This window comes from Chiloscyllium plagiosum, unplaced genomic scaffold (assembly GCF_037043375.1).
Source record: "Chiloscyllium plagiosum isolate Xiang-an unplaced genomic scaffold, Cpla_swu_hap1 HiC_scaffold_47, whole genome shotgun sequence".
Taxonomy (NCBI): domain Eukaryota; kingdom Metazoa; phylum Chordata; class Chondrichthyes; order Orectolobiformes; family Hemiscylliidae; genus Chiloscyllium; species Chiloscyllium plagiosum.
The window spans coordinates 46209268-46220939 of NW_028270185.1; the positions used below are offsets into that span (position 1 = coordinate 46209268).

The 11672-nt window shown below is 44.1% G+C and overlaps 1 non-coding gene across 1 annotated transcript; it reads right to left on the reverse strand.

The window, feature by feature from the left end:
- Window positions 1-826: 826 nt before the first annotated feature.
- On the reverse strand, window positions 827-908 carry trnas-aga (transfer RNA serine (anticodon AGA)). Its single transcript has one exon. It is a non-coding gene; the product is annotated as a tRNA-Ser (tRNA).
- Window positions 909-11672: the final 10764 nt, after the last annotated feature.

Consider the following 11672-nt stretch of genomic DNA (forward strand, 5'->3'; position numbering starts at 1 on the left):
TCCCAAGCACTGAGGATGCCACCTAGACAGGGGACGAAACGTTTCCAACAAAAACTTCCAGCTCGGCGAACAGAAACACATCATTGTCTTGAGTGTTCCAGAGTTTTTCATTGTCCCAGAGTCCAGATGAAGTTTGCATTCCTCACGTACGTGAGCGAGAATGACTTCAATGTCTCAGATCAGTTCCTGTCCCGAGAACATCAGAGTCAATGTCCCGTCCTCTACTCGGTCCGACAGTTCACACTTCTTCATTCTCCTCTGATTCCATTTCCCAAAGAGTTTCTCAAGATTTACAAAGCTGGAGCCTAAATTATATGGTTTGCTTCCTAAACATTTTTTCAACTGCCAACTGACAATATTTTCACAGTGTCTCTTCACAATCCTCTGGCTTGCACCATGTCCAGGGATGAGAAGTCCCGTTTGGTGGAGAGATTCCCGAGGCTGATGAGTTTCACTTTGGAACAAAAATGGTTAAGTGGCGATTTCCTGCGGTTGTTTCTAATGATGGAGAGGGAGCGGTGGGGAATGAGCACTTTGACGAGCAGGAGGAAGTGTTGCCACTGACCCGAGTCAGAGAACAGAGGACAGGGATTAAAGGAATCTAATGAAAAGCAGCAGTTCTGCTCAGGACGTTCAATAACAGCTGCAGAAACCCGATGTGTCGAGCAGTGTATCTGGAAAGAGAAACAGAGTTAATGTTTTAAATATGGAACATTTCTGATGAAGAACTCGAGTTTCCCAAGTCTAATCAAATTACCGGCCTGGTTCACAAAATAGTTTTTCTGAATTTTGAGCGATAATTGTACCAGCAGGAATGCATTCATAACGTAGTCAGCAGGATTCGAACCTACGTGGGGAAACCCCAATGGATTTCTAATCCATCGCCTTAACCACTCGGCCATGACTACAGATGGCTCAGGCCGATTGAGCATAGACCAAATCAGCCGTAATCTCATTGAAAGCTCTCGCTGTCTTGATGAGCGAAATGCTTCCATCTCCTTTCATACCTTTGCTGTCATTTGGAAGGTGCGAGACACCAATGTAAAAGAAGAAAAGCACAAAGGTAGTAAAAGATGTTTGCAGGCAAACTGAGTCAAAATTTTTTATTGAAAGGAAAATCACACTTGGCAATTTGCCATATCTCTTTGCGAACATGACCAGCAGAAGTAAGCAAAGGAGCTATTGATCTCAGTATTCTCGGACCTGAAGCAAACAAAATTTAGTGACATATTCATTTCTTTTTCTGGCGAACTAAATGATCTTTCCTGATGGTTACAATGAAAGAGATGGTTCCCAATAAGAGACAGAGATTAATTCGCATGTAGATATATTTCAATGGGACACGATTCATTTTCAGTCCCTAATTACCCCAGAGATGGAGGAGGTGAGTTACTTTTCTTCACTCTTCAACTCCTCAGCACGGAGGTACAAACATGAAACCGCTAGAGATGGAGTTCTTGAATTGGGAACCAGAGACACTGAAGAAACTAGGCTAAAGTGAGGACTGTAGATGCTGGAAACCTGACTTTAGATCAGAGTGATGCTGGAAAAGGACAGCAGGTCAGGCTGCATCCGAGGAGCAGGAGAGTCAACGTTTCTGTTGCCAGTCATGCTCCGCTGCACAAACAATTTTCGTTTTTGGCTCAGATTTCCTGCATCTGCAGCTATTTGTTTTATGTTTACCTTCATAATGTTTTGGACAAAACCAACGACCTGCCAGCATCGGAAAATCGGCAGACGTACTGGAACACCGATATGTTTGCTGAATAATACAACCATTCCATGAGCGGGAATACGATCCGGGCCACGGTGCTGAGAATACCGAATCCTCACAAGTAAATAACAAGAGAAGGCGATAGATACTATCGTACATGGTGTAAATAAAACACCCTGTCTGAACATTTTCGTTGCAGATTTTTTTCATATTGTCTTCGAAGATTTACAAAGTGGGAAAAGGCCATTCCGCCCGTGTGCATTGCGGCTAATCAGAGAGCCATCTATTCTCGTCGCAGTTTCGAACTTTGGCCCAAAGTCTCACGTGTTCTAATGTTTCCAGGTCAAATGTCAATGAGGTTATCCTATGTTCTTACATGTCACAATAATGGGACAGAAGTATAACGAATTGTAACTCTTTTGAGGAATTCATGCTCATTTTCACCCACAGAGGGAGACACACCAGAAGATACCGCCAAACAGACGGAAGTGTCCGTTGTGGAGAGCTGGAATTTGAAATGGACAATAGGACAAATGCAGGCTTTTCATGCGGAAGCACAGTGGCGATGTCCCGAGAAAACTTGACAGGGGAGCGTCAAAGTATACCACGGTTAAAGCAAAACACTCCCCCTCAAGCCAGGTAGGCCTCGAAACTACAAACTTCTGATCCGAAGTCAGACACGTTCTCCATTATGCCACTGGGCCAAGTGAAAGGCTGGCGATTGGCAGAATGTCGATATGTAATGCCATGAACTTTCACGGAATCAGAATTAAAAAGGTGAACAAGCACCGAAGATACTCACCAACATTGCTTCACTTCGAAGTTTCGAATTTGTGAAGCAGTGCCTTTCACTGGCAAAGGAGAAACATTTGTCCTCAGCTGCCTGCTTCAGGGTCGCGTCCTTCTCTGCTGGAAGTTTCCAGCGTTTTAAAAACAGTCACGACGCGATTTCATGATCCACTCCAGTGAAAACGTGTCATGGTGTCGTCCAAACAAGACCCTGCAGAAACTCGGCGAGAAACCTCTGGTCATTTCGAGCTCAGGATGTGGAATTAGACGAGATGCGTGACACCTTTTATTGGCGCCGCCACTTCACTGAAATTAGCGGCTCAAAACGAGCCGTTGTAAACATCAGCCTGATTTGTACCTTCCTGCAGTGCATTTGCTAAACAAAATCAGATCGCTCCCATCCGGCCCAGCTGACTTATCTTTTTTCACACTCTGCAGTATTTCAAATATCTCTTCCTTGTGAACCTCAATCTCTTCTCGTCTAGACGCAAGTAGCTCTGCATCTTCCTCGCCAATATTTTCATTTTCTATAGCGAACACTGTCGAAAAATATTTATTTAGTACTTCCCCTATCTTCTCTGACTTCACACACAACTTCCCACTATTATCCTTGATTGTCCCAAATTTAACTCTCGTCATTCTTTTATTCCTGACATACCTATGGAAGGCCTTAGGGTTAACCCTGATCCTATCTGCCAACAACTTCTCATGTCTCCTCCTGGCTCTTCTCAGCTCTCTTTTTAGGTCTCTCCTGATATCGTTGGAACCCTCGAGCGCGCTAACTGAGTTTTCACATTTTATCCTAACATAAGACGTCTTGTTCTTCTTGACCAGGGATTCCACTTCCTTAGTAAACCACGGCTCACGCGTTCTAGATCTTCCTCCCTGCCTGATAGGTACATACTTATCTAGGACACACAGGAGCTTTTCCTTGAAAAGGATAAAGTGAGGTCTGCAGACGCTGGAGATCAAAGCTGAAACTTTATTGCTGGAACAGCACAGCAGGTCAGGCAGCATCTAGGGAACAGGAGATTCGACGTTTCGGGCACATGCCCTTCTTCAGGAGAAGAAGGGCATGTGCCCGAAACGTCGAATCTCCTGTTCCCTAGATGCTGCCTGACCTGCTGTGCTGTTCCAGCAATAAAGTTTCAGCTTTCCTTGAATAAGCTCCACATTTTAATGTGCTCACCCCCTGCAGTTTCCTACCCCATTCTACGCTTCCTAAATCTTACCTCATTGCATCGTAAATTCCCTTCCACTAGCTGAAACACTTGCTCCGTGGATGCACCTATCCCCTTCAATCACGAAAGTAAACCTCAGAGAATTGTGATCGATGTCTCCAAAGTGCTCACCTACTTCCGAATCTAAAACCTGGCCAGGCTCGTTACCCAGTACTAAATCGAAAGTAGCTTCGTCCCTTGAAGGCATATGTACGTACTGTGTCAGGAAGCCCTCCTGCACACACTGGGCCAAAAATGACTCATCTATGGAACTCGTACTGTAGTGATCCCAGGAAATATTTGGATATTGTCTTGAGTAGTCCAGAGTTTTTCATTGTCCCAGAGTCTAGATGAAGTTCGCATTCCTCACGTACGTGAGCGAGAATGATTTCAATGTCTCAGATCAGTTCCTGTCCCGAGAACATCAGAGTCAATGTCCCGTCCTCTACTCCGTCCGACAGTTCACACTTTTTCATTCTCCTCTGATTCCATTTCCCAAAGAATTTCTCAAGATTTACAAAGCTGGAGCCTAAGTTATATGGTTTGCTTCCTAAACATTTTTTCAACTGCCAGCTGAAAATATTTTCACAGTATCTCTTCACAATCCTCTGGCTTGCACCATGTCCAGGGATGAGAAGTCCCGTTTGGTGGAGAGATTCCCGAGGCTGATGAATTTCACTTTGGAACAAAGATGGTTAAGTGGCGATTTCCTGCGGTTGTTTCTAATGATGGAGAGGGAGCGGTGGGGAATGAGCACTTTGACGAGCAGGAGGAAGTGTTGCCAGTGACCCGAGTCAGAGAACAGTGGACAGGGATTAAAGGAATCGAATGAAAAGTAGCACTTCTGCTCAGGACGTTCAATAACAGCTGCAGAAACCCGATGTGTCGAGCAGTGTATCTGGAAAGAGAAACAGAGTTAATGTTTTAAATATGGAACATTTCTGATGAAGAACTCGAGTTTCCCAAGTCCAATCAAATTACCGGCCTGGTTCACAAAATAGTTTTTCCGAACTTTAAGCGAAAATTGTACCAGCAGGAAATCATTCATTACGTAGTCAGCAGGATTCGAACCTACGTGGGGAAACCCCAATGAATTTCTAGTCTATTGCCTTGACCACTCGGCCATGACTACCGACAGCGTGGGTGGCTTGAGCATTGACCAAATCATTGTAAGCTGCCGTTGACTTGATGAGATCAATGCTTCCGTTCTCCTCTCCCACCTCTGCTGTCAATTGTCAGGTGCGAGACACCAATGTAAAGGAAGAAAAACACAAATTTAGGAAAAGATATTTGCAGCCAAACTGAGTCAAAATTATTGATTGAAAGGACAATCCCACTTTGGCAATTTGCTAGATCTCTTTGCAAACATGATCAGCAGAGCTGATCAAGAGAGGTATTGATCTGAGTCTTCTTGGGCATGAAACAATCCAAGGTTAGAGACATATTCATTTCTTTTTCTGGCGAAGGAGCTGGTCTTTCCAGATGCTCACAATGAAATAGATTTTTCCCAATAAAAGACGGCAAATAAGTCCCATCTAACGCTGACACCATCGTGAGCGCTGCTGTTACACAATACCACAGAGTCAGGGTCAATTCCCGCCTCATGCAACTGAATGTGTGGAGTTTGCACATTCTCCCCGTGGCTGCGTGCACTTGCTCTGGTTTTCTCCCATAGCCCAAAAATGTACCGGTTAGGTGAAATGGCCGTTCTAAATTGACGTGGTGAATGGAGAGGAATGCATTTGGGCTGGGGCGGGTCGGTGTGGAGTTGCTGGGCAGAAGGACCTGTTTCCATATTGTAAGTATTCTAATCTACGGTAATCAATGGCCAAGGTATGACGCACGTTGTTCGATGTTGCATATATGACTTTTCGATTGTTTTTCTTCAAAGTTTCTTTACAATTGAAACGGGAGTGGAAGAAGGGAAATGAATGTCTCCCATAATTCATGCCTTCTTTTAGCATTCACAGGCGGTATTTTCCCTGTATTTTTTTTTCACACTGTGGTTACTGTTATTGTTCTTGTAAGCTACACCGGCTGGTTTCCTCTTTCCTCAATGTTCCTCATCTCTACCCAAACACATTTTCCATCCTTATCTCCTGAATCAATGTAATCTCTAACCATTGCATAATTGCCACGGAAACTGGGCTTTTCACACGCCTGTATATGTCATTTTCCAATATTAATTGATCGTTTACTGTGTTGCAATTGCGCATGTGAAGAAGAAAACAGCATAGAGGTAGGTGATCCTGGGTTTCAAACGCACCTAATTGCAGCTAAAACGCAGATTACTGCACACAATGCAATCACGGAAGCATCCACCGAATCGTCAGGAAGCACACAATAAGTACAATGTTGGATGTCATGTCAGGAACAGGACCAGAAACACAACAGAAATACGTCTCTTGGGTACTATTTTCTCAATGAGCTATCGTGTTTTACATATGTTCCATCGGGAGTTACCTCACACAAGGAAGTAACCAATGCTGCAGACGGTCATATAATCCGGGTCCCAAGTCTCGGAGTCAGAGAGACTCAGTGCCCTGTGTGTACCTACAAGGAACAGCTGTGCATGGGGTTTATCGGGTAACTGAACTGCATGAATGCAGCTCGATGGTCGTCTGTCTGCTTCTCCTCTGTAGTTTTCTGTGCAGTCCCTGCGTGCAATCTTGTCAACTACGTTTGTCCGGCACAAGATGGGCATTGGTCGCTTGTCTCTGAGAGAGGCTGTTGGTTTATGTGTTGTCATAATTCCGAGTGTAAGGAGGAAACTGGTTGTCAGTTCCCAGAAACTGACTTTAATAAATGGAAGCGTGCTTTGTAACTTGCCGCGTGGCATATCCTCGTTGCGAAGTTCGTGCACTGCGAATCACGTTGCGGGACAATCCTACTTTGGCAAAGAATTTGTGTGGCAGTCACGAGTTGCCACGACCAGCTATCCCTAGTAGCAATACGGACAAATGGCAAGAACTACAAATTCGATTAGAACAGCACAAGGTTAATGTGACAGGGCAAACAGAAGGCAGTCAGAAGATTTCTGGGTGCAGGGCAATCACCCAAGGTGCCTTTTCATATGAAAGTCTGTGCATCAGTAGAATCTGCAACCCAAGTAGTCTATGTTGGTTATTCATATTCCAGACAACTTGTGTTGTTCCCCGTTTATTCTGAAAGTGAATAGACATAGTTATCTCACCGTTATTTCGAAAGAAGATCCTGCATTGAATCTGTTCGACGTTATTTGATTCTGTGGTGAAAAGGTGGGCAATCGCGATGTGAGACGTTGCTATACTTTCATTTCCTTCATTACTGTCCTGGTGATGGAGAAAGGTGATCACTGGGGCATTGATGGCCTAATTTAATCATGGATACAATTGGAAATGTTCACTCTTATTGGTTCGTTGTTGTTCTGTTTTGTTTTATGATACTTGAGCACTTTCTGGGACTTGGCAATAAACTAAATCTCCAGTAGGTTTGGAATTGCCTCGCTGTTACTTGTGCGAGCGGTTCATGTCAGAGACGACTCACAGTGCATTACAGACAGCACGTAAGCTTCGGTGTGTCTGATCATGGTACTGCCTTTTCAGTTCTGATTCTGTTCCACGTTAAGAGCTGTCAGGTTTTGGATTCGCTGGAGAGGAAAATGGGTAATGCGATATGTGAGGTATTTTTCTTTAGCCAAAATCTTTGATGGCGAACTTGGGAAAGTGTCAAGAAGAATGGTCATTGGCAGCAAATATCCGGAAAACCTTCATCTCTGGATCGATTGGGCCCATCCACCCTCCGAACAAAATAGACAAACTCGCTGACTGAGTAACAAACATCATGCGTTTTTTTTGCAAATGGTGTATTCAAACCGTTGCCGATGGCTGGAGCATCTCAGAGTTGTCGAGCATGGAAACAAATCCCGCGAGCCAACTTGCCCTTGCTAAACACATAACCGAAAGTAATCCATACATATCTCACAATATTTGTGCCTTATCTCTCCGGGGTCTTCTGTCTATACACCCATTCAGATGCCTTTGAAATGTTCTGAGTGCACCAGACTCTGCCACTAAATGTGGCAATTCATTCCACACACAGAAAAGTTCTGTGTGAAAAACATGTGTCCCTCACATCCCTTTTAAATTTTTCCTCTCTCACATTAAATGTTTGCAATGTAGATTTGAACTCGCGTGTCTTGTGAAAAAGTGCTCCCTGACTATTTACTTTGTCTGTCTTCCTCATGATTTTATAAGCTTCTGAGAGGCCATATCTAAGCCCTGAAGCTCCTGGGAATCTGACGAAGCCTATTCAGTTTCGTTCTCATGTCCAAGCAGTGCAAACCTTTCAAATCCTTGTAAAGGTTTTCTAAACGTGCACTTGAAAGAAGTGTGTCCAGCTGCAGCACTTGCTTGACCGCGTGGTCACTCTGGAGCTACGGGTGGACTCACTGTGGAGCATCAGCAATTCTGGAGAGTTATGTTGCCTCCCAGGTGCTCAGGCCAGGGATGTCGCTCATCGGCTGGAGAGCATTCGAAAAGGGGATCGTGAACAGCCAGTTGTCAATGTGCATACAGGCATGAGATGAGGACCTGCAGGGAGAATTCAGGGAGCCAGGAGAGAAATTAAAAAGGAGGACCTCAAAGGTAGTAATCTCGCGATTAATGCCGGTGCCGTGTGACTGCCAGCGGAGAAATGAATAAAAAAAGGCACGATGAACACGTGACTTGAAGAATGGTGCTGCAGGGTGGGTTTCAGATTTGTTGGACCAGTTCTGGACAATGTGGGACTATAAGAAATTTGACGATCTACATCTGAACCAGACGGGAACGAATGTCCTTTCGGGAGTTTTTGCGACTGCTGTTGGGGAGGTTTTATACTGTTGTGGCAGGGGGCTGGGAACCACAAGATTAAACAAATCGGCAGTGCGGTGGAAACTGGAAACGCTAAGAATCAGGAAGATAACATTAATAATGGGAAGATTAGGCAGAGAGCAGATGAATGCAAAAGAACTGGTGGCCTGAAATGCACCAACTTAATGCATGGAGTATAGACAGATGAACTTAGGGTTTAGGTTGATGCCGGGGAATATGACGTTATTGCGATCACAGAGATTTAGTTGAAGGAAGGGCATGGTTGGCAACCAAATGTTCTCGGGTATAGATGCTTCAGATGGGACAGGGAGGGAAGAAAAAGGAGAAGGAGTTGCATTGCTGGTCAGAGATGATATCATAGCTGTGCGAAAGGAGGACACCATGTAAGGCTTGGGTCGTGAGACACTATGGATGGAGCAGTGAAATAAGAAGGGTGAGGTTAGATTTTTGGGGCTGTATTACAGTGAGCGTGAGGTGTAAGAAAAACATAGTTAAACAGATCATGGAAAGACGTAGAGGCAATTATTTAGTGTTGATTGAAGATTTCTGTTTTCCCAACATTGTCCGGGATACTCTTAGCGTCAGAGGTCTGGATGGGATACCATTTGTAGGAAGCCTCCAGGTGAGTTTTCTGGAGTGGTATATCAATAGTCCGACGAGGGAATAGGCCATATTGGATCTGATATTGGAGAATAAGCCAGGCCTGGTGATAACAGTTGCTGTGAGTGATTTCTTTGGGAAGTGTCCAATATTCTGTAAGTGTTAGAATACTCATTGACAAAGATCAGAGTGGTCATGAGGAAAGAGTACTATCCTGGGACAAAGCTAATTATATCAAAATTATGCAGGAGGTCGGAAATGTGGATTGGAAACAGCTTTTTGTAGGAAGGTCCACATTTTATACGTGGCAGGCTTTCAAAGATAGGTTAAATATAGTGCAGGGTAGGCATGTCCCGTTGAAGGCAAATGATTCGAAAGGCAATATTCGTGAACTGTTGATGACAGGACAATTGCACGACTCGCCAAGAGGAAAAGGCAAGCATGCATAACGCCTCGGCAGCCAAGAACATAATGGTCCCTGGAGGAACATGAGAAGAGTAGGACAAGTCTGAAACGAGGAATGAAGGGGGTTAAAAGGGGTCATGAAACAACTTCACGCTAGCACAATTGAGGAGAATCCTAAAGTCTATTATTCATATATAAGAAGTAAACGGGTAACCAGAGAAAGGATCGTTCCACTAACGGAAAATGAACGAAGGCTGTATGTCGAATCTGAGAGATTGGGTATGATTCTGAATGTTTATTTTGCATCAGTGGTCACTGAGGAGAGGAACATGGTGAATGTTGAGTCTAGAGTTAGACATTTGATTAGTCTGGATCATGGTGACATAAGAAGGGAAGCTGTGTTGGGCAGGCTAGTGGTAATTAATGTGGACAAATCCCCAGGAACGGATGGGATCTATCCCTGGTTCCTGATTGAGGTCAGAGAGGAAATAGTTGGGGCACTGGCAGATATCTTCGTGGCATGCTTCAGCACAGGTGAGGTTCTGGCTGACTGGAACGTTGCTCATATTGTCCCCTGTACAAGAAGTATATAGGGATATTCTGGATAACTACAGAACAATGGGCCTAACATCAGTGTTGGGAAAGTTGCTGCAGAAGGTACTGAGGGATAGGATTATTCATATTTACAAAATAATGTGCATATCAGTGAGAGGCATAGAGTTTTTCAGGGAAGTGCCCAAGTTGATAGATGAAGCAAAGGTTGTTGATGTCACATACATGCACTATAGTAAGGAGTTAGATAAGGTAACCAAATACAGAACGTAAAGTAACATGGTGTGCAGCGTGTTCTAGACAAGTGGATAATTAATTAGTTGTGCAATAGGAGACAGGGAGTGGCAGTTGAATGAGTTTCGGGAAATGGAGAAAGATGAGCAGTAGTGCTCCACAGGGGTCAGTGTTGAGGCCACTTTTGATTGTGATATACATAAATGATCTGGAAGACAGCACTGTTGGAATGATCAGAAAGTTTGCAGATGACACGAAGATTTCTGGACTAGCAGAAAGTATAAGTGACCGTTAAAGAGTACAGGAGGATATTGATATACTGAAAATTGGGCGTAAAAGTGGCAGCTGGAGTTCAAAACAGACAAATGTGAGGTGAGATATTTCGGTTAGTCTAATTCTAGATGGGGTTATACAATGAACGGAAGAGCTTTGTGGAAAAAATATTGATGGACAGAGAGATCTGTGAGTACAGGTCCATTATACACTGAAGCTTGCTGCACAGGTGGATAGAGTGGTCAAGCAGTCATATAGTATGTTTGGCTTCATTGGATGGGGTATTGAATAGAATGGCTGGAAAGTCATGTTGAAATTGAACAATACATTGGTCTGGCCACACTTAGAATACTGTGTAAATTTCTGCCGCCACATTACCAAAAGGATGTGGACGCTTAGGAGAGGGCACGTAAAAGGTTTAAGCGGATGTTGCCTCGTATGTAAGGTGCAATCTAGGAAGAGAGGTTGCGTAGGTTAGGTTTGTTTTCATTCGAAAAAAGGAGTTTGAGGCGGACCGTTTTGAGGTTTACAAAATCATGAAGGGTACAAACAGCGTCGATAGAGAAAAGTTTTATTTCCCAGGTTGAAGGATTAACTACCGAGAGGTCACGCTTTCAAGGTGAGAGGTGAAATGTTTAAGAGGGATACACGCGGCAACTACTTGGCACAGCGCGTTGTGAGTGTCTGGAATGCGTTCCCAGCAGAGACGGGAGAGGTAATCACGGTAGATGCATTTAAGATCCGTCTGGATAGATGCATGAGTAGGTGGGGAGCAGAGGGATACAGATGCTTAGAATTGGGTGACAGGTTTAAACAGTAGATTTGGATCAGCTCAGGCTTGAATGGATGAAGGGCCTGTTCCTTGTCTGTGCATTTTCATTCGTCTTCCTTCTTAAATTACGCCAATTTCGTTACAAAATTTGCGAGTTCTATGTGTCTGAAGTGAATCGATGCTGAAACACTAGTCATAACAAATCTGAGTGTTGGATTTTGTGTGGTAGCGTGGTCGAGCGGTCTAATATGCTGGATATT